General features: G+C 43.4%; 1 non-coding gene across 1 annotated transcript; it reads left to right on the top strand.

Annotated features, from left to right (window-relative positions):
• The first annotated feature begins 23,310 nt into the window (after positions 1 to 23,310).
• On the top strand, positions 23,311 to 23,400 carry trnar-ucu (transfer RNA arginine (anticodon UCU)). The gene is given in 2 exon segments: positions 23,311 to 23,347; positions 23,365 to 23,400. It is a non-coding gene; the product is annotated as a tRNA-Arg (tRNA).
• Positions 23,401 to 24,073: the final 673 nt, after the last annotated feature.

Raw genomic sequence — 24,073 nt, 5'->3', positions numbered from 1 at the left:
AGATGAAACCCACCCCCCCCCAGAGCTCTCATGTTTATAGGCCATGCGAAGAAATACTGCATCACAATTACTCTCCTCAGATGCTGTTATATCCATTACAGAGAAGATACATTATGTCTGTATGTACTTTACTGTGGTGTTTACTGCCTCACAGCATGTCGACAGGTACTCATCTCTGACCTTTGTGAGGACTTTCTGTAGCATATTACCTGGAAATAGTTCCAGAGACTGTAATGAAGAAATTAAAACTTTTTAAAATGATATAATTTACAACAATTATAAGATTAAGTATTTTCAGGATTACAGTAGATACTGTATACAGGTTTAGGAGGAGCTTGCTTTAGGTCTTTTAACAGCTCTGTTGCTATCAGACTCTGGTGATGTAACTGACCAGTTAGTCTAGATTAGGTTTTAGTTTGTTCTTCAGAGTTATTTTCACTGTTAAATGACAATGTGTTGTAATTTGTTAACAAGAGAAATAAGTCATGTTGCAGTAGTTTTTTTTATTTTCTTCTTTCCTGACAGTGGTTTTCAAATTTGGAGTGAATGTGGGCTAGTTTTCTTATTTTTTGGCCCATTGTAACAACATTGCTAAAGCAATGTTTCTCATTTGGTCAATTTAGTACATGCTCAAGCCAACCATTGTTGCTTGGCTGATGCTTTATGCATGCGCATGCCCTGTCCTTACCTGTTACATCTTAGCAGGTCCTCTTGAAGCTAGGGGGCAGAATTTTTATATTTGGAAAAAAAACGTTCCCAAGGTAAACTGACTATTTCTCAGGCTCAGATATTAGAATATGCATATAATTGACAGATTAGGATAGAAAACTCTCTAAAGTTTCCAAAATTGTCAAAATATTGTCTGTGAGTATAACAGAACTGATTTTGCAGGCGATAACCTGAGGAACTCCAACACGGACGTGCTTTAAAAAAATAAAAATAAAAAACTTGTTCCATTGCTTGCCCCTCCTCCATTTAAAGGTGTATCAACCATATTTATTTTCCAATGGCTTCCTCAGGCTGTGACCAGGCTTTAGACATAGTTTCAGGCTTTTATTTTGAAAATTAAGCGAGATTTATCAAAACGCGTCAGTGGATGACCAGGTGTCCTTTGATTGGTTCCTGCGCAGGAGAGATTTGGCTCGACATTTTCTATCTCTGTAGAATTGAACAGTTTACCGTCTGGTTGAAATATGATCGAATATGTATGTTAAAAACAACCTGAGGATTGATTATAAAAAAACCTTTCACATGCTTCTACGAACATTACGGATACTTTTTGGAATTTTCGTCTGCCCTTCAGTACCAGAACGAGCTTGTGGTTTTCTGAACATAACGCGCAAACCAAATGGCGATTTTTGGTTATAAAACTAATCTTTATCGAACACAATAAATGTTATTTTTGTAACTGGGAGTCTCGGGAGTACAAACATCCGAAGATTATCAAAGGTAAGCGATTAATTTTATTGCTTTTCTGACTTTCGTGACCAAGCTAATTTAAGGCTAGCTGTTCTAGCAGTGATTGATACACTCACAAACGCTTGGATTGCTTTCGCTGTAAAGCATTTTTTCAAAATCTGACACGATAGGTGGATTAACAACAAGCTAAGCTGTGTTGTGGTATATTTCACTTGTGATTCCATGATTATAAATATTTTTTGTATTATTTTTGAGTTTGCCAATTCAGCGGTTGTTTACGAAAATGATCCCGTAAAAGGGATCCGTGCGGCAAGAAGTTTTTTAACGTGTTGACATCTTATCATTACTACTAAGCAAAATTCTGACCTTCAAGGTCCTATACCCACATTACTGCATAGCTAGGTATAAAGCCATCTCTATAATGTTTGTACTGGGACGACGCCCCAATAGGTCATGCATAATTAGAAGAAGCCCTTGACATACATGGCACTCAAATGGTCTTGCACCATGCTGTTATACCACTCAGCTCTGCAGGAGGTTAAGCTTGTAATGGAAAAGGGACTAAAGTGTTCCCCTTGCAGGTTTCTCTCCGATGATGCTTCCTCCCTTACACAACATTCTATACACCTCAGGCAAAATTCCACAGGTCAGGTGATCAAGCTTTCTGTGTGCCACTCCATGTGTGAACCTAAATCAGGTGGTCCCTTAATAAGAAAGATCGTTTAAGATATCCATGGAATTAATCTTATGCTATTGCCTTGTAATGCACTTTAGTGTGTACCTGATGTTAGTGTTTAAAAAATAAACGAATAAAAAATAATTAAAAAAATTCTGTCAACTGTGTTTATTTTTAGCAAACTTAACATGTGTAAATATTTGTATGAACATAAGATTCAACAACTGAGACATAAACTGAACAAGTTCTGCAGACATGTGACTAACAGTCCCTGACAAAGGGGGAGGGGGTCAAAATCAAAAGTAACAGTCAGTATCTGGTGTGGCCACCAGCTGCATTAAGTACTGCAGTGCATCTCCTCCTCATGGACTGCCCCAGATTTGGTGTCTGTATAATGGACATTCGCTCTCTCTCACACAAAAACTCTCTGACTTCAGAGCACCTGCACACTCAAAATCAAATCAAATTTTATTTTTCACACACACATGGTTAGCAGATGTTAATGCGAGTGTAGCGAAATGCTTGTGCTTCTGGTTCCGATAGTGCCGTAATATCTAACAAGTAATCTAACAATTCCCCAACAACTACCTAATACACTCAAATCTAAAAGGGGTGAATGAGAATATGTACATATAAATATATGGATGAGAGATGGCCGAGCAGCATAGGCTCACAAGCAAAATCACACGTATTCAAATGCACACACTCTATCTGAACTCTGGTCTTTGCCGTGACACATGTAGCGAGAGTCACACATTCCTTCTCACTTCCCCCCTACTCTCTCTCACACTTCTATATAATACAATTGCAAACAAGCACACAAGCTCCCTTGTGTTCTTTATCTCTCTCATACATGCAAACACACACAGAATGGCGCTCCACCAAGGGCGGAGAGCATAGCCGCAGTTTCCTAATTTATTTATTTATTTATTTATCCGTTATTTTACCAGGTAAGTTGACTGAGAACACGTTCTCATTTGCAGCAACGACCTGGGGAATAGTTACAGGGGAGAGGAGGGGGATGAATAAGCCAATTGTAAACTGGGGATTATTAGGTGACCGTGATGGTTAATGACTCCCATCTCTCTCTGTTCTGTGCCGCATTATTAATTAGCTCAATGAGCCTTGCCAATAGGACCCGCTCTGTGGATTAGAGTCCTGCGGTACAACACGCATACTCCTCTGCAAGTACCCTCCTGTGTACTGTCATGGGCCCTGGATGTGGGTCTAGGTGAAATTCTGCTGCTGTCCTGTCTCTCTGCCACAAACCCAAGCTGTGATGTGGTGAGCAAACTGCCTGGCATGATGGAGGCTGACAATAGAGGGGTTTGTTTTTGTGTCACGGTGTTCCATCCACCCATTTTGACACACAAATGTTGCTCATAGGTAAGACGAACATATTATGTACAGTGTATTCAGCATATAGTAAACGGGGTAAGACAATAACCCCTCAAGATAGTCCAGTTTGATGCTTCAATCGATTCTGATGTTCCTCAGGTGCATCATTTTCAATTTTGAGACTGATCCTTTCAACGTGTGTTTGACTTGGTATATGTGTCTTGCTTGTTGCTTTTCAAACATGACAGTCCACTTGACTGATGATGTGTGGGTGTTTGTATGTGCATTTCAGCATCTTACGCCAAGGAACAATGGCGCAGGACATACTTCTTGACAGCCTGACCTCCCGGTGACCCCACGGCCATACGTGAGGAAAGGACAGGGGAGCTAACGTTAGCCGGCGTGGGCCTGTCAGAGCCATCGATTCTGTGATGAATGGAGGTGGTGGTTATTAAACCAGAATTAGAGCGAGGGTGGGAGGAGGGGGAGGCAGGGAGGAGGGGGAGAGGTGATAAATGAAGGGGCGAAAGGTTCTGCAAGAGAGCATAGAGGAGGTGGGGGGGATGTTGAGGTAGGTGGATGGCACAACATCAGCATCATCCCTCTTTATTATCCTCCAGGGCCGCCCTTCATACGGAGAGAGCGAGGGCACGAGAGGGGCACACCTAACTGATAACCTCCACACAGTCCACACACACTGGAGGAAAGGGGGTTGGGGAAGTGTAGGCGGGGGTACACATTACTGATACCCCTCTTATGGAACCTTCAGTTCTGCCCCCCTCTGCTGGGGCTGTTTCCTCCCCATTCCCATCATTCCGTTTGGCCTTCAGTGTTGAGATGACTGGGGTTTCTATTGGAATATTCAGATTTTTAAATGTTTAGTTTTATCCAGCCTCATGTTTTTGGAAAATCTAGAAAATATAAATAGATTATTTAAAAAAATGTCCTGCTTATAAGAAAAGGTTACTGTGAAATTAATTGGATAGATTCTCGTAAGATGAATGTTCTCATTAAAAAATAATTTAATGAAAATTTGAATGTAGAAGTTTAATTTTCCTAAGTGTTTTGCTTATCATAAGAATTGTTGTTTTAATAAGTCTTGTGTAACTCCCATTTTTCTTGAACTCTTCTTTTTTTCTGTGGCTGCAAAGCCCATCAATCATGGCGTGCTCTCGAGAGTGGGACGGTGCTCACGCGGTACACACAGATAAGTCATACAGGCGCAGGATATTAGTCGGATCAGCAGGGGAAAAGAACAGTGAGGGTTCACCGTGCGGTTACGACACGGACGTACATGCACACGGTCATATGGGAGATTGATTTTTCTAGGCAAATCCATTTACCATCGGCCATTGCTGTTTTCAGTATGTCTCGAGGAAATACGAGACGAGACAGATAAATTGTCACGTTTCTGCACCATGCACTGTACTAATCACTTCCCTTCTCCTCTCTCTACCCCCTCCATCGCCCCCACTGCTCTTTTTTATTGGTGGTTTATTTATCAATGTTTTAGTTACTGTCGCTGCTAATTTCTGCCCGAGTTTGTCTTCATTACACCTCTGGAGTCGTTAGGAGAGAGCGTGCTGCTGGGTTATGTAGAGGCACCACACTGCTTCTCACTCACTTACTATGGTAATTCTCTGGCTTGGTCATGGCCTACCTCCCTCTACAAATTTAAACCCCCCACATTTTATCAGCTACAAGTTATTTGTTTTCCAGTCTAACCCAGTTTGTCTCCTTCAGTAAATGTGGATTTTGTCGATGTTAAGGTTGGGTTGGCCTGAAAAACTAGTTCCCTCACCACCGGACCTAAACTGTCCTCAACTGTCCACATAGAGGCCAAGAGACTATTGGCTAATGCTGGTAGATCTGCTGATGCATAAGTTGTGTCATCATTATGAGCAGGTGAATGTTCAGTGGAGTCTTACCCAGAGGCTTATAGAGAAAGGTATGCTTCAGTTCTCAACCATTCTCCAATCCTTACTGAGAGGAATAGAATGTCTTTAATAAATTAGACACTCGGCCGACTGTGTGTGCGTGTGTGCTTGTGTGTGTGTAGTGTACGTGTGTGTAAGGCAGCAAGTTGAAACATTTGATAGAAATGGCCATTGTATGCAAAGGAAAATGCTCCACATTATGTATAATTGCAGTACTTTTAGAAAAAAGGGTTCCAAAAGGGTGGCTGTCCCTATAGCAGAGCCCTTTATGGTTCCAGGTACAACTCTTATGGGTTGCATGCAGAACCCTCTGTGGAAAAGGTTCTACATGGAACCCAAAATAGTTCTTCCTGGAACCAAAAGGGTTCTACCGGGAACCAAAAAGGGTTCTTCAAAGTGTGGGGACAGCCAAAGAACCCTTTTAGGTTCTAGATAGCACCTATTTTTCTTAGCGTGTATACTTGAAGATATACTGTATATTGGGGAAAAGCAGCCTTGGTAAAAGCACACCAGCAGAGAAGAGTTTATTGACTAAATGTTAAGCTGGCATTATCAAAAGAAGGCAGACTTATTTATGGGGCGGGGGCAGCGGGATAAACTCAGTGAGTTATGTGTGAACAAGCCTTAGGACCGTATACAGCAGACAGATATCCTGCTGCCTTGTCTCAAGTCTCTATGGGTTGAGAGCAGTGTGCATCGTGGTGCGGCCAGTACTCTTTGTGGTATTTCAGAGGCTGTGGTACTGGCTGTGGTAAGCGATGATGACAGATTCTGTTCTCTGAGTTTACAGATGGTATTCCTGAAGTAGTCTGTTCCTCTTTTTTTTCAGCTTAAAATTATTCATTTGTTCTGAGCAATGAGCTGTCTAACTGACAGAGCACCTATAAGTTGCTGCCCTGCTCAGGTGATACTTGTGATTGGGTTGATGGATGAGAAATGGCGGTGGCACGTAGATGGTAGAGGGCGGACCAATCCCTCACTTAATTAGAAATGCTGTGATTCCACTGTGAGTGCAGCTTTTAAAAACACATTCAGATCTGAATATGAGACCTGCCTCTGCCAAATGTGACAACCTTCATATGTGTGTTGCCAGATGTTGAGGATGCTGTGAAAAAGGTACATTTTAAGTCATATGATTAACTTTAACTTTGTGACATGTTTTACAAAATTGGATCACGTCAGACTTCAAACCTGGACAGAAAAAATGTCGAAGGACTCGGTTATAGGTCTTTGTGATCCCCAAATGTCCAGACCACGCCTGGTCATGGGCGAGTGACAGCACCTGCTGTCGGAACGGTGTYGGAACAACCACTTGACARACTTCACTCCAGTCATTAACYGTGTCATGAGSTGCCCATTTCCGCATCAAAACTCCTGCTTCCATAAAGTAGGCYGTCTCTCTAGTTTTAGCTTCCTCAATGGAAATTACRGAAGCAAAACACTTGCGAAGACTGGTGTCTCCTTTTTGACATTCAATCACCTTCTCAGGGGTGACAGACAAAAGAATGTCATGTAATTGGMGRGRGATTTRGCAGTCCCCTMCCWTAGTTTTTACAGGAGTAAAAACTGTRGGCCTTGCAGAAMYAATACTCYGTGCATTGTCTTCTACTTCAACATTCTCAAAAATGGAACTAGCCAAATCCACCACATCTCCTAGATTGCGAGATTGTGCCCTCGTTAACACACAAGCAGGAAAAACATGGGGAAATGCTTGAACCAATTTCTCATCTGCAATTCTGATTTCTGGGATTTCTACTACCTCTAAAACAGGAGTAACGTTACCACCAGCAATATCATTCCCTAGTAGCAATGTGACTCCTTTTACTGGCAGTGTAGACACTACACCAACACGGAAACGTCCTGATACCAAGTCTGACACTAAGTGTACCCAGTGTAATGGTACAGGTACTGTTTTTGTCTCTATCCCCTGTAATATGACATGCGAGCCACAATATGTTTCAGGAGACCAGGGTAAAGCATCAGTAACGATTACTGACTGCGCCGCCCCGGTGTCTCGTAAGATTTTAATGTGCTTTTGATCAGCTTGTTCTCCAGTTAAGGAAACACAACCGGTAGAGATAAAACGGAGCATAGACAGGATCCGGTTTCTCAAATGCTGAATCAAGAACTCGGGCCAACGGACGAGCCAAAGACTTGACTAAACCCAAACTTTTCCTTTTTGGGGACGGTGACTGGGACTGTTTCGGTTTATTTTTCAAAACTGGGCAGTCCGCAATCACGTGACCCTTTTGGTGACAGTAAAAACATTCACGGATTTCATGAAAAGGCTTGTCAGAGGAAAAGCGACTTGAACGAGGCACTGATGACGTAATCAGTCTACCTTCAAAACGAGGTGCACCAAAGACAGTCTTGTGTGTCAAAGCATACTCATCTGCCAACACTGCTGCCTGGGCCAATGTCACCACTTTCTGTTCATTTAAATGAACTACAATTCTATCAGGGAGGTTGCTATTAAAATCCTCCAACAGCATCAACTCCCGAATATCAGCAAAGGTGTTAGCTTTGCTGGCTGAACACCATCTATTAAACAGAGACTCTTTGTCCCTTGCAAACTCAACAAAAGTACGGTGAAAGGGTTTCTTGTGGTTCCTGAAGCGCTMTCTGTAAGCTTCAGGCACCAACTCATAAGCCCACAACACAGTAGTTTTAACTGTTTCGTAGTGTAAACTGTCTTCCAGGGAGAGAGCAGCTACTACTTCCTGGGCTTTCCCAGACAATTTACATTGRAACAGGAGCGGCCAAACCTCAAGTGGCCAATGTAGCGCAGCGGCCACACGCTCAAACGCAGAGAAATAGGCATCAACTTCCGACTCTCGGAATGGAGGGACTAAAGCGATATTTTTACTCACATCGAAGTGGGCTTGATGATGAGCAGCTTTTGGAGTCGTACTGGAGCCAGCGTCTAGCTCCAGTTGTCGGATCCTCACCTCCTTGTCGGCTTCTATTTTTCTAATTTCAAGATCAAAATGCATTTGTCTCTATCTTTTTGCTCCATTTCTAACCGGGCCAGCCTCACCTTCAGCCTAGCGGTCCCGTCTGAACGACCTGAAGCAGAAGATAAAGGATCATATCGAGGCAATGTAAAGGGGGTACGAGCAACCCCTTCCTCTGCCCTGTCCTCCGACTTGACATCGGAAAGTCTACCCGTCTCCTCTCCTTGCAATGAGAGAATTCTTTCTCTTACTAATCCCTCCCTGACTAGCACCAAAAGCTCAGCCTTCAGGGCTTTCTCAGGGATAACAAATCCATAATGGTCAGCTATAGCTAAAAGGTCTACTTTTCGAAACCTCAACAAACAATCAATAGAGGGCGCTTCAATGAACTTGGAGATGGCTGAGGCAGCCATCTTGTACACAGCAATCTACTGAACACACAAACTAAACAAGTCATCCAAACTCACAACCTACCATCACACCTCAATCACTAACCACAGAGAGCTCAGTGGGTTTAATGGGATCCCGGATGAGCCCCCATTATGTTACGCACGCCTCTGTGAAGAGGGAACGCAACACCCTGCTGCTGGGGTATATGTATGCCCGCGGGCCTCTTGCCTAAGCACTCCCAAAGTGCCTTCTCCTTCCCCCCTGGGAACAAATGAAACAGAACAACAAACAATCCACTTCACAACAAAACTGAGAAAACTAACTCAGGTCACTTAAGATGCTCTGAACAAGCAACAAACACAGAACATAGCAAAGCTACTACCAACAACAACTAACATAGTACATACTCACGACCAATATGCTTTAACCCTCAGCCATAAACCTCTCTCTCAGCAATGATCTATATAACATTCAATCTCAGCCTATAATGATATATATATCTCTCTCTAATGATCTCTCCAAAATATTCAATCTTAGCCTACAATGATCTCTCTCTAATGATCTCTCCAAAACATTCAATCTTAGCCTACAATGATCTCTCTCTCTAATCTTTCTCCAAAACATTCAATCTCCCTCTAATCTTTTCTCTCTCCTAATGATCTTTCCAAAATATTCAATCTCTCTCTAATCTTTTCTCTTTTTCTCCTGAACAGAACACTGGCTTTTATATCTTCAGGTGGCAATGGTGATTAGAAACAGCTGTATCTTGACGAGGGGGCGGGGTCAGCTCCAATCATCAATTAGCCTGGGGTCGACCAATCAGCTGGTTGGGGAGAACTCAGGAAGCAATGTCCTGAAACACACACTCAAATACAAAAACTACAACACAGAAACTGGGGAACGTAACAGGCATATTCATGACTGGCAAATACTGTATGTCGAATCAACCTACGGTCCACCACTACATCCTTCTCATATACCTTAAGATCTGAAAATACTTTCTGGATAGGTGTAAGCAATATGGAGGTAAATTGAATAGAATAGTACTTTGTTAGTCCATCCATTACTACAGTCCATTACTACAGAAATGTGTCTCTTGATCTACTCCTATTCTCCTTCGACAACACATATCAGCTGCAGTGGAGTTCCCCTGGAGGGTGGATGGTTAATGCGTTTCTCAAGGGCACAACGACAGTGGATGGTAGCTATCATCTGAAGCCAGTAGCGCTCTGGTTTCCAGTTCAGTTCCCACCTTTATCATGCGGCCCAAGATTTGAACCAGCAAACGTTCAGCTACTGGTCTGCCTCTCAGTGTTCTGGGCTTAACATCCTACCAATACCAATTAAAACCTTTCAGATCAGACAGGGACAATAAAGAAGTGTAATGGCCGGTAGGGGTTATAGGTCTCCTTGTCTTTCTATCTTTCTCTCTCTTACAGATCCATCTAAGGGCTCAACTAGGTCAACAAACAAAAAGCAATTAAGTGGGGCAGCAGCCTCCTTCAGGGAGTGGGTAATTAGAGAGCGGTGGGGACAGCTTCATTCTAAATAGGTACTAAAAGCCCCATCCATCATCTCCAGGGTGAAGGCTCCCTCTCAGGTCATAGAGAGAGAGCGAGAGAGCGAGAGAGAGAGCGAGAGAGAGAGAGAGAGACTGTGTGTGTGTGTGAAATCTGATTGAATAGATGGAGTCATTTGTCATGTTCTTTTCCACAGTAGCTCAGGCAGAAGTCAAATAGTCAGCGAGAATGACCTTCCGTTGACTTTGGGTCACATGATAGCAAATGGCCGAAGGTGCATCTCTTCTTCACATGTTGGAGACTGAAGAGGAGGGATGAAATGGAGGGATTTAAGAAACAGAAAAGACAATTGAAATGTGTTGATTTTCATGTACACTGTATGAACAACATAACTGTAGTATACACACACAGCCTACTTTAAGTAACTCAAAATGCATGTGTTTCTGTTCAGCGATTTAAATTGTGCTGCCACATTTGCATTGCAGAAAGGGGCAAACATATCACATTCCCTTGTGATTGGTTGGATGCAAGGCGGTGAGGTTGAGGATTCAAAGTTCATGAACTGGGCACTCCCATTGTGAGCTGAAAGTGGGGAAGGTTAAACACAAAGGACACAGCATCCTTGACCTGTGCTATTCCCCCCCACCTCCAACTGCCTGCCCCTTCTCTTCCTCCATATGGTTGGGAACCTGTTAATATGGCAATCTTGCCAAGGGCAGCACAAAGGATATTTGGGGAGACTTTAAATGGTAAAGAAGAGAAGAAGAACTGTTCAATCTGTTGGAGGCCATTCATGCATTCATTTGGATATTTCACTACAATTACGCATTTAATATAGCTGCTAATCAGCATCAACTTATTTGGGATACACTGAGCGAAATAGCTTACTTATTTACTAAACGATCAGGCAATGGGTAGAAAAAAWTGACAAATTTACCACTTACCATTATTTGGGCAACAATTTAGAAGCTTAAAACCACTGGAACAGTGGTAAACTTGCCTGGTATTGGACGCAAGTGTATCTTGTCGCTACCAGGAAGATGGTTCGGGAGGCAAAGGAAAATTGAAGGGCCAAAGTTGGAGAATTACCGAACATCTGTCACGACTTCCTCCGAGGTCGGTCCCTCTCCTTGTTCGTTCGGCTGTCGACATCACCGGTCTTCTAGCCATCGCCGATCCACCTTTCATTTTCCATTTGTTTTGTCTTGTTTTCCGAACACCTGGTTTACATTCCCTCATTACTCATCTTGCATATAACCCTCTGTTTCCCCCCCATGTCTGTGTGTGGAATTGTTATATGTAAATGTATGTGTACTCCAGGCTGGTTTGCGCCGGGTTATTGTAACCCGTGTGTGTTTAGTTTTCTGAGTACCGTGTTTTGTTCGCCTCAAATAAGGGCTCCGTTTGCTACCCATTTCTGCTCTCTTGCGCCTGACTTCCCTGCAGCCAGTTACGCACTCCTTTACAACATCTTTGGTCACCAAGTCTCCAAATCTACAATTAAATGCCACCTCCTGTCACGCCCTGGCCTTAGTATTATTTGTTTTCTTTATTATTTTAGTTAGGTCAGGGTGTGACATGGGGTATGTGTGTGTTTTGGGTGATTATATGGTATAGGGGGTGTTMGTTGTAMTGTATGGGTTTGTGTTGAGTGTATGTGTCTAGGTATGTCTATGGTTGAGTGTAGGTGTTTAGGAAAGTCTATGGTTGRCTGATTTGGTTCTCAATCAGAGACAGCTGGTTATTGTTGTCTCTGATTGGGAGCCATATTTAAGGTAGCCATAGGCTTTAGGTGTTTGTGGGTAATTGTCTATGTTGAACGTTTGTAGCCTGTGTGTGTGCACTACGTTTATAGCTTCACGGTCGTTTGTTGTTTTGTATAGTTTGTATAAGTGTTTTGTTTCGTTGTCCTTCTTCCAATTAAAAAGAAGATGTATTCATATCCCGCTGCGCCTTGGTCCGTCTCTCCTCCACACGATCGTGACACCTCCATTCCAATAGTCTCTTGGGAATGGTCTATTTTGAAACCAAAAATAATAAAAGCATTTGATATTTTTTGAGAGACTTGGGATTTTAATTCAAATCGTGTGCAGCATATTTCATAACCGCCCTAAACTCTACACCCCCAGTGGCTCTGTGACGCCCCCCTGACAACTGTGAGTCGAGGAAATGTCTGGTTGCGGCAACCAATCATATCGCCGTCTGCAACCAAGACGTAACAAAGAATTGCACTCGCCAACCAATCCGAGACCCCAGTGCAAGAATTGAGAACAATGAGAACAGAGCTATAGAATTGGCTGGCACTAGAATAGGTGAATGAGAACAGAGCTATAGAATTGGCTGGCACTAGAATAGGGGCCTTTCCTCTCCATCTCTACCGTGAACATTTCATTCAACAGTAAAGTTTTTGCTGCTTACGTTATCTTTTTCTGAAATCAGAAGTTTTGTTGTCTGCTGTTTTCAATTAGAATATCTAGCACTAGCAGGTAAGATCAGTGCATTAGGCTCATTAGTACAGTTGTCTAACAATTTAGCTAGCTAGCAAGCTAACTAGCTACAATACTTGCAGTAACAGTGTATTTTGACAGATTGTCAAAATAGTCTAATGTCAGCCCCAATATTTTCACACTAATCTAAAATCATTAAGTGTGTGATTTTATAGTAGGCCTATGTTTTGTCACACCCAGTTAACTATTAGATAATAATCCTTAACAAATTTTACTGTGTGATATTGAATAAACATGCACTTTTTTCCCCTATTGTGTTGAGATGTTAAGTAAAGGTTAGGCACTATTCATTTAATGTTCCATCTATAGATCCAAATCTGCACACTGTGATTACATTTTACATCTTATACTCACCATTACAATCTTTTCCCGTTATTTCCATAACAGACATGGAGCAACCCATCTTCAAAAAGTTGCCACATGGGAGCCTTGTCCTGAAAGAAACCAGTTTCTACAGATGCACCATTGAGAGCATCCTGTCTTGCTACATCCCCACCTTTAAAGGCAGCTGCACCGTCCCCTGGAAGATCACAAAGGACTTCAGCCACGGCCTGTTCTCTCCGCTTCCGTCTAGCAGATGGTAAGAGCATCCACCTCCATGCCATAAGACTGCTGAAAAGCCTAGCTGTCCACCTGCACAACCTGCTGTTCACCTGCACCTTAAGAGACTATTTCCACTGACTCTCTGTAACAGCATTGCTTCCGTCCCTGTCCTTGCCTCAACCTGGGCTCGATTCAGGGACCCTCTGAACACTTTTACAACTTGTCACCCACAAAGCATCGTTAACTATCGCTCCACAAAAGCCGCGTCTCTTGCACATGCATGCATGCACATTCACTCACGCACTACCATCACTGCTGCTATTATTTATTTCTGTTTATATGTACTGCTCACTTGATCTACTTGTTGACATAGCACATTTCATACTACATACTGTTACTGCTAGTTTTACTCCTACTTTTGAGAGATAGCCCAATAATAGACTAAAGGAGCCTAACATTACTCCTTATAGTCCAAGGATCTTGGATGTTCTGTTTAAAGGTGAATTGGCTCTGGAAGCCAAACGAACCAAACACTCCATCTAAACGTGAATCTATTCTCAATTGCGGTACGGTTCTAGAAACATAAATCCCTCTACTTTCACATCACATCAAAATCATTTCACAAATGCAAAATACACTTACTGTAACCACTGTTTTAACTGGTTTTAACACAGTTGCAGCCGACAGTATTTTTCAGTGACACATTTGTGGCATCCGTCTTCCGTTTACACACAGCTGTTAGCAGACGCATATAGCTAATTAGCACAGGTAGTCAGTTGGCTCTTGTCTTCTGTCTTTTTTCCATAAACACCAGTGGCAATTTTAGCATGTAAATCTTGGTGGGGCAAAAAAAAAAGAAGTGGGATGCATGCCATCAAAGCCGCTACACAACACTAAATAATACATTAATTGCACTATAACGGTGACAAGCAGTGCCAACACAAACTGTTAGGTCCTACATAAAGCTGTCCCAACAGCAGAGTCCCAACAGCAGTCCCAACACCTTACTGCTACACCTAGCTATCAGCGGAGTCTTGTTTGGTAGCAAAACAGTTCATTCAGCCTCATTTACTGCCTTTTAAAAAACATTGCTGATATGGCTGACTTACTTAAACAAACGCGGTTTCTGCTGACAATTGAGACGTACAAACTATGGCATAAGGGGATGACGAGCGGATAAGAGGCAATCCATAACTTCGATTAAGACATTAATGAGCGAGCTAGGATGGACATAGTCAATATAACTATTTGTTCAGCACTTTTGAAATGTACAGCGACAGAATTTAGAACATGGGCTGTTCTTACAGTATTCTTCCTGTACACCAAGTCAGAAACGTAGGATAAATAAAGGGGGCATTTAAGCAGACAATGAAAGCTCTTACAATATTCGATGATTACATTTCACAAAAACATGTGCACCACCAAGTCAGAACAGTAGGCGAAATTAAGTGGTGAAAATAGACCAAATTATTAGGGTGAGGCACATGGGCTACTAACAGCTTACTATACAACATTCACTTAGTATTACTTTCTTAGCTACAGTATACATATCTTCCTGGCATATTACATAATTTATGCAGCAGCATACAGTACAATACATTTTTGGACTCACATTGTTGTGCTGTGCTCACTTGAACAGGAAGGTGGTGTGGCGGTCCTTCGTGGCCAAATTTTGTCATCAAAGTCTGGCATTCTCTGGATTCATGGTGCTTTCAAGACAACTGGGAACTCTCTTTTTTTTTAAAGGTTGAATCATGATGACGTCAGTGAGCTTCAAGTCGTAGCTCTAGAAAGAGATCCCGAGTTCCCGATTTACAATTCCGAGTTGGATGAAAGTTCAAACGTATTTTCCCAGTCGTAGTTCGTTTTTCCCAAGTTCCCAATTGTTTTTAACTCACTAAAGTCAGATTTTGCAGTTCCGAGTTAACAGTTGTTTTGAGCGCGGCACAAATCATGCTTCATTGACGGCATGGCCAATGTGGAATGTCAATCATTTTAAACTAGGAAAAGAGACCCTTAATCTTAGACTTGGGACCACACAGCCACTCCACTGAATAGCAGGCTAATGATTGCTTTGCAATGCTTGCAGTTAGCCACTGATTCCTTCCAAACCACTAATTGTTGAATTTGCGATTTCCAACTTGTTGTGTTGTTTATGGCCGATGAGCACCGATACGTTTTATTTATAATTTCACTTAATTATTTCTCTTCATATGACAAGGATTAAAAAGGATTTGCCAGTAGATTGTCGACTTGATTCATGATGATGACTGCTAGCTAAGGTTTTGAAAGTAAGAAAGCTACTGTAGATATAACGTGATTTGATGTCTTTTTATCTTTGGCCAATGACCTTGAGCTTTCTTGGATGGGCACTTCTAATGTAACTCTGTGGAAGCACCCAAGGGGTTTACATTTTCGAGCTCTACCCGTAGACTGGGTGGTGACGTAGTGTCCCCATGATTGACAGAACACTGAGCCAATCACGGCGCAATGCTCCGTATTTTCTGCTGGCTTGCCCCACCACCACAGAAAGCACTTTATTTCTTAAATGTTTTTATTTACTCTGCCCCACCTGCCCTGAATGACGGGTCGCCACTGGCAAACACAAGCTGTAACATGGACATATGGCCCTGTGGTAAGACTAACCCCATATAGGTGTGTATCAATTTAACCTTTTGTTTTTTGTTTTGTATGTGAAAGATAAGGTCCTAATGGTTCCAAAACCGTACTGCAAGCGGTGCGCGTTAATGTTCAGACCGAACTTCGGGGCTCTTAGCAACTTCCCGTACAGAATACACCTTCGTCCAATGACTCTTACGTGTAATGGAATTGAACTGAGAGTTTATGACCTCCACACCTGTGCCTGGCTGGGCCTCTGTCTGGGACCTCCCCACCTGTGCCCGGCTGGGCCTCTGTCCATTCTCCACATCTATGCTCGGCTGTCCCTCAGTCAGCTCCTTGTCCTCTGTTCCTTATGGCTGGGCATTCTGATTGGAGCCAACGATCAGTCTCTCTCCATTTTAAGTTAATTATACAAAATTTTAATTATTTGTGTTAAATTGTTTGTCCCTCTGTGGTGTTTATGACCTCCACACCTGTGCACGGCTGATCCTCTATTTTTCAAGCTTATACAGCATCATTTTTCATTGATGTATTAGTCAACAGTATTCTCCCACATTTACATTACATTTAAGTCATTTAGCAGACGCTCTTATCCAGAGCGACTTACAAATTGGTGCATTCACCTTATGATATCCAGTGGAACAACCACTTTACAATAGTGCATCTAACTCTTTTAAGGGGGAGGGGGGGGTTAGAAGGATTACTTTATCCTATCCTAGGTATTCCTTAAAGAGGTGGGGTTTCAGGTGTCTCCGGAAGGTGGTGATTGACTCCGCTGACTGGCGTCGTGAGGGAGTTTGTTCCACCATTGGGGTGCCAGAGCAGCGAACTGTTTTGACTGGGCTGAGCGGGAACTGTACTTCCTCAGAGGTAGGGAGGCGAGCAGGCTAGAGGTGGATGAACACAGTGCCCTTGTTTGGGTGTAGGGCCTGATCAGAGCCTGAAGGTACGGATGCCGTTCCCCTCACAGCTCCGTAGGCAAACACCATGGTCTTGTAGCGGATGCGAGCTTCAACTGGAAGCCAGTGGAGAGAGCGGAGGAGCGGGTGACGTGAGAGAACTTGGGAAGGTTGAACACCAGACGGGCTGTGGCGTTCTGGATGAGTTGTAGGGGTTTAATGGCACAGGCAGGGAGCCCAGCCAACAGCGAGTTGCAGTAATCCAGACGGGAGATGACAAGTGCCTGGATAGGACCTGCGCCGCTTCCTGTGTGAGGCAGGGTTGTACTCTGCGAATGTTTGTAAGCATGAACCTACAGGAACGGGTCACCGCCTTGATGTTAGTTGAGAACGACAGGGTGTTGCCAGGATCACGCCAAGGTTCTTAGCACTCTGGGAGGCCAAGGTCTGTCAACCGTGATAGGGAGATCATGGAACGGGCAGTCCTTCCCCGGGAGGAAGAGCAGCTCCGTCTTGCCGAGGTTCAGCTTGAGGTGGTGATCCGTCATCCACACTGATATGTCTGCCAGACATGCAGAGATGCGATTCGCCACCTAGTTATCAGAAGGGGGAAAGGAGAAGATTAATTGTGTGTCGTCTGCTCATGCATGATAGGAGAGACCATGTGAGGTATGACAGAGCCAATGACTTGGTGTATAGCGAGAATAGGAGAGGGCCTAGAACAGAGCCCTGGGGGACACCAGTGGTGAGAGCACGTGGTGCGGAGACAGATTCTCGCCACGCCACCTGGTAGGAGCGACCTGTCAGGTAGGACGCAATCCAAGCGTGGGCCGCGCCGGAGATGCCCAACTCGGAGAGGGTGGAGAGGAGGATCTGATGGTTCACAGTATCAAAGGCAGCCGATAGGTCTAGAAGGATGAGAGCAGAGGAGAGAGAGTTAGCTTTAGCAGTGCGGAGCGCCTCCGTGACACAAGAGAAGAGCAGTCTCAGTTGAATGACTAGTCTTGAAACCTGACTGATTTGGATCAAGAAGGTCATTCTGAGAGAGATAGCAGGAGAGCTGGCCAAGGACGGCACGTTCAAGAGTTTTGGAGAGAAAAGAAAGAAGGGATACTGGTCTGTAGTTGTTGACATCGGAGGGATCGAGTGTAGGTTTTTTCAGAAGGGGTGCAACTCTCGCTCTCTTGAAGACGGAAGGGACGTAGCCAGCGGTCATAGGAGAGGTGAGGTAAGGGAGAAGGTCTCCGGAAATGGTCTGGAGAAGAGAGGAGGGGATAGGGTCAAGCGGGCAGGTTGTTGGGCGGCCGCCGTCACAAGACGCGAGATTTCATCTGGAGAGAGAGGGAGAAAGAGGTCAAAGCACAGGGTAGGGCAGTGTGAGCAGAACCAGCGGTGTCGTTTGACTTAGCAAACGAGGATCGGATGTCGTCGACCTTCTTTTCAAAATGGTTGACGAAGTCATCCGCAGAGAGGGAGGAGGGGGGAAGGGGAGGAGGATTCAGGAGGGAGGAGAAGGTGGCAAAGAGCTTCCTAGGGTTAGAGGCAGATGCTTGGATTGAGGAGAAAGTGGCTTTAGCAGCAGAGACAGAAGAGGAGAATGTAGAGAGGAGGGAGTGAAAGGATGCCAGGTCCGCAGGGAGGCGAGTTCCTCCATTTCCGCTCGGCTGCCCGGAGCCCTGTTCTGTGAGCTCGCAATGAGTCGTCGAGCCACGGAGCAGGAGGGGAGGACCGAGCCGGCCTGGAGGATAGGGGACATAGAGAGTCAAAGGATGCAGAAAGGGAGGAGAGGAGGGTTGAGGAGGCAGAATCAGGAGATAGGTTGGAGAAGGTTTGAGCAGAGGGAAGAGATGATAGGATGGAAGAGGAGAGAGTAGCGGGGGAGAGAGAGCGAAGGTTGGGACGGCGCGATACCATCGAGTAGGGGCAGTGTGGGAAGTGTTGGATGAGAGCGAGAGGGAAAAGGATACAAGGTAGTGGTCGGAGACTTGGAGGGGAGTTGCAATGAGATAGTGGAAGAACAGCATCTAGTAAAGATGAGGTCAAGCGTATTGCCTCCTTGTGAGTAGGGGGGGAAGGTGAGAGAGTAGATTACAAAGGGAGAGGAGTGGAAAGAAGGAGGCAGAGAGGAATGAGTCAAAGGTAGACGTGGGGAGGTTAAAGTCACCCAGAACTGTGAGAGGTGAGCCATCCTCAGGAAAGGAACTTATCAYGGCGTCAAGCTCATTGATGAACTCTCCAAGGGAACCTGGAGGGCGATAAATGATAAGGATGTTAAGCTTGAAAGGGCTGGTAACTGTGACAGCATGGAWTTCAAAGGAGGCGATAGACAGATGGGTCAGGGGAGAAAGAGAGAATGTCCACTTGGGAGAGATGAGGATCCCAGTGCCACCACCCCGCTGACCAGAAGCTCTCGCGGTGTGCGAGAACACGTGGGCAGACGAGGAGAGAGCAGTAGGAGTAGCAGTGTTATCTGTGGTAATCCATGTTTCCGTCAGTGCCAAGAAGTCGAGGGACTGTAGGGAAGCATAGGCTGAGATGAACTCTGCCTAGTTGGCCACAGATCGGCAGTTCCAGAGGCTGCCGGAGACCTGGAACTCCACGTGGGTCGTGCGCGCTGGGACCACCAGGTTAGAGTGGCAGCGGCCACGCGGTGTGAAGCGTTTGTATGGTCTGTGCAGAGAGGAGAGAAGAGGGATAGACAGACACATAGTTGACAGGCTACAGAAGAGGCAACGCTAATGCAAAGGAGATTGGAATGACAAGTGGACTACACGTCTCGAATGTTCAGAAAGTTAAGCTTACGTTGCAAAAAATCTTATTGACTAAAATGATACAGTACTGCTGGCTGGTGAAGTAGACTAGCTAGCAGTGGCTGCGTTGTTGACTTTGTTTGAAAGTGTAGCTGGCTAGGTAACCTCGATAACCTCGATAATTACTCTAAACTACACAATTATCTTGGATACAAAGACAGCAAAGACAACTATGTAGCTAGCTAACACTACACTAATCAAGTCGTTCCGTTGTAATGTAATAGTTTCTACAGTGCTGCTATTCGGTAGAAGTTGGCTAGCTGGCTAGCTAGCAGTGTTGACTAGGTAGGAGAACGAAAATAGCTGGCTAGCTAACCTCGATAATTACTCTAAACTACACAATTATCTTTGATACAAAGACGGCTATGTAGCTAGCTAAGAAAAAATTGCTAAGATCAAACAAATCAAACCGTTGTACTGTAATGAAATGAAATGAAATGTAATACTACCTGTGGAGCGAAGCGAAATGCGACTACCCGCTCCAACCCGGAAGTCCCCTTCCTCTTAATTTACTCTGAGCACAAAACCCCTTAGCTGAATGCTGTAATTACATTCTGATCAATTATTGTCAGTCTTTGAATGCGCCATTGTATAAACTATTTAATTTTCCTGAGTGTGTGCTGTGCACTGATTTAAAAAAATAAGAGTATATTTGTCATTCTCACATCTTCCTCCAATTATGTTGTCTTCAATTACTTCCTTGATTTACAATCAAAATAACTTAGCTAACATTACGTTTTCGATGGGATCATGATATTACATTTATAGATTAAGCCCTTTCTCTAAAACTGGGATAAACAAGATTTAACTCCTGTGGTGTTTAGCCTTCTAATGTACCTTTCTACAAGTTCAAATCCTGACGAGAGTGAGTGGTTTGACAAAAATAGACAGGTTTCATATTAAAACGTTATGGAGGATGATATATGTTGGCAGAAGCCCAATGCTTTTCTACTCTCATGTTTTCAAAGTAAGGAAAAGAAAGCATAAGAAACACAATTCTAGGCTAAATACAGCAGCTATCTCAGGACCGTGTCGGTCAGTATGTTCATTTTTGCTTAAAATAAATTCCCGGTGAATTCGCTACAATTATTAATTCCTAGTTGCACAACCTCGACTGATGAACAATATCCTTGTCATGGAAAGTGCATGGGACTTCTAAGTAAAGGGTTGAATTGATTCAAAGGTTGTGGGCTCGAGTCCCACTGGAGTTTAGGTTTTGACCTGTTGATAGTAAAACATGAGTGGCCACACACACCAGTGTCGAAGGAAGGATGAAGAAAAGAACCTCATACCTACTTTAAAATATGGTGGTGAATCTTTGATGTTTTATGGCTGTTTTGCTTCCACTTGTCCTGGGGCCTTTGTTAAGGTCAACAGAATCATGAATTCTACCAAGTACCAGGTTATTTTAGCAAAAAACCCGGTTGCCTCTGTCAGGAGGCTGAAACTTGGCCGCAAGTGGATCTTCCAGCAAGACAATAACCCCAAGCACACATCCAACTCCACAAAGAAATGGTTAGTTTACCACAAAATAAACATTTTGCAATGGCCATATCTGATCTTGTAAAGGGTTGCGTCAATCGAATCTGGTATCAAGATAAAATGTGATTCTGTAACGGCTGTCGTAGTCGTTCTCCTCGTCTGAGGAGGAGGAGCATGGATCGGACCAAGATGCGGATTGGTAAGTATTCATATTTTAATGGGAAAACAACAAACACTACAAAATACAACAACCGTGACTAACCTGAAACAGTCCTGTGTGGCCCAAACACTGACACAGGAACAAACACCCACAAAACACAGGTGAAACCCAGGCTGCCTAAGTATGATTCTCAATCAGGGACAACGATTGACAGCTGTCTCTGATTGAGAATCATACCAGGCCGAACACAAAATCCCAACATAGAAAATCAAACCTAGACCAACCCACCCAACTCACGCCCTGACCAACTAAAACAAATACAAAACAAAGGAAAACAGGTCAGGAACGTGACAGATTCAGAGTCACCGAATATACTTTAAGTATTTTTATTTAACATAAGCGATAAATGGTAAATGCAATTTTCGTATATACAGGTTCACTGTATCACCACGCAGGGTAAAGCAGAGAACTGACTGAAATAGTACAGACATCTTCTTTTATACTGTGACAGAGGTAGTTCCAACTTTAGAGTTGGCCTGTCACAGTAGAGGCTTAGCGTGGTTTAAACTTGCTAGCCTATCGGTGGTGCCCAGGCTGGTCCCAGCCCCACAGCACTCAGGATTCAGATGTCCGGAATGGTGTTTGTGAAGATTGAGCTGAGTTGTCGGTTTCTACACATTCCTCAGTTCCTGTTTTCTTGTTATTCAGCATTTTTCCTACACATTCCTCAGTTCCTGTTTTCTTGTTATTCAGCATTTTTCCTACACATTCCTCAGTTCCTGTTTTCTTGTTATTCAGCATTTTTACATCTTGTCTCAACCTTGTGGTTTGCACAGTCGACACCCTAGATTAACAACAGCTTTTCTGCAGTCACGCTATGTTTTGTGATTAACATGTCCTATTTCTATAAGGCATATATTTTTGTTAAAAAGAGAACAAAACCATCCTTCACATCTGGAAAGATTTTGTATGGAGGAATGGCCTACCAATGTGTTCTCCAATCAAATAAAACATTTTAGAAAAAGGCTCAGTGCCGTTATCTTTGCAAGGGGAGGGTGCCAAAGTATTGAAAACAGGGGTGCCAATCATTTTAACACATTTTAAAAAACAAAGTTAAACCAAATCTCCTTCTCTGAGCAATTGTATCAATGTAAAATAATAATATATATTTTTTTGCATACAATATAGCTCAGTATTTGAATTATTTATTTCATAGTCTTTTTTGCTCATCTTTATCAAGGGTGCCAATCATTTTTGACCTGACTGTGTGTAGCCTAGGTATGTATACAATAAGAAAGTGTTCGCACAGGTGAGAGTAGAGCATATGGTTCTTTCCGCCTCACTAGAACAACATGGAATACACATCTCTGCATCCTTTCTAAGGTAATCTTTTGCAGGGAAACTATGTATGTTATATCATGCAATAAATGGTAACCTCACTCAACCAAATATCTATCTACTTTTACTCTGATAAGCCAATTTTATTTGGAAGCGTCATGAACCACGCCAAGGCCAGCGGTCATCGCTGTGTGAGCAGTGTTCCACAGCTCTGTTCTCATTGGCCAATTCATGGTAACGTCTTGGTAGCGGTGCCGTCTCTGATTGGTTGGTGAGGGCAATTCTTCGTAACTTCTTGGTAGGAACAGGGATATGATTGGTTTTCGCTACCAGAAATGTCCTCGACTGACTGTCTCAAACCGCCAGTACAATATTGTAACGAAAGACCATCAATTTCATAATATGTAAGAGATGGTACTGTGACTGTGCTGGAGTGATGTAACGGTTGTGTTGAGTTTATAATGGGTCTATGTAGCCTAATAATATGTGACCAAAAAACTTGAGTTATTGTAGGCTACAGCTTGGGTCATCTATTTTGAAACCACCCAAAATAAAAGCGTTTGATGGATTTTTTTGAGACTTTGCATTTTAATTCAAATCGTGTGCAGCCTATTTCGTAACTGCCCTAACATATAGGGATGAAGCGTATAGGTAAAAAGATGGGCATGTTTCAAGGCCGAGGGTCGTATTTGAAACTACTTCCCAACTATTCAGTGGCTCCGTGGCGCAATGGATAGCGCATTGGACTTCTAGGTTTGAGATCGTGGTAATTCAAAGGTTGTGGGTTCGAGTCCCACCGGAGTCGAATTTTTTGACCTGTTGATAGTGAAACATGAGTAAAGAATGACAATGAAACATGAACATTTGCGAATACACAAAATGTGCTTAACCTCAGCTATAATAATAGCCCGACTTTTCATCTCCATTGATAAGCTGAAAGGCTCTATCTACACACACCGTAGCATAATCTTTCGCTGAAATTCAAGAAAGATTCACCAAAAGTTGTATACTTTTATTAACGTCAGATGTCGGGTAGCTGTCATAGTCAATAACCAAATATGCGATCCTTTACTATGCATACAATCTTGAAACATGTTAAAATACTGTGCAGGCAAAAGTTGTTTGCGAACTGCTTGTTGCTCTCGACGTGCTCGTTCAGGATTACGCAGCCTGAAGGCCTGCGTAACAGTGCACGTGGCATAGTGGGTGTGGACTCGGAGTTGGCAGCTGGTGCTGGAAAATACTTCCAGGCATACAGTGTCGGAACAGAGAAGTGCAACGAAAACCCATCAGTCACCATGAAACATAGAACTTCTTTAGTAGGTTGCTAAAAAACACATAATCAACAGAATAATTCCGCTATGAACAGCAGATATTGAACACACGCAATGGTGCCCCAATCTCGGATAGAATCTCCATAAATAGAAAGCATTGGCTGGATAGCCTATATCCCACTAGGAATTCCCAGTGTAGTTCAT

This window comes from Salvelinus sp. IW2-2015, linkage group LG11, assembly GCF_002910315.2.
Source record: "Salvelinus sp. IW2-2015 linkage group LG11, ASM291031v2, whole genome shotgun sequence".
Taxonomy (NCBI): domain Eukaryota; kingdom Metazoa; phylum Chordata; class Actinopteri; order Salmoniformes; family Salmonidae; genus Salvelinus; species Salvelinus sp. IW2-2015.
Note: the sequence above shows the minus strand (reverse complement) of the source record. Positions and strands in the feature narration are given on the sequence as shown.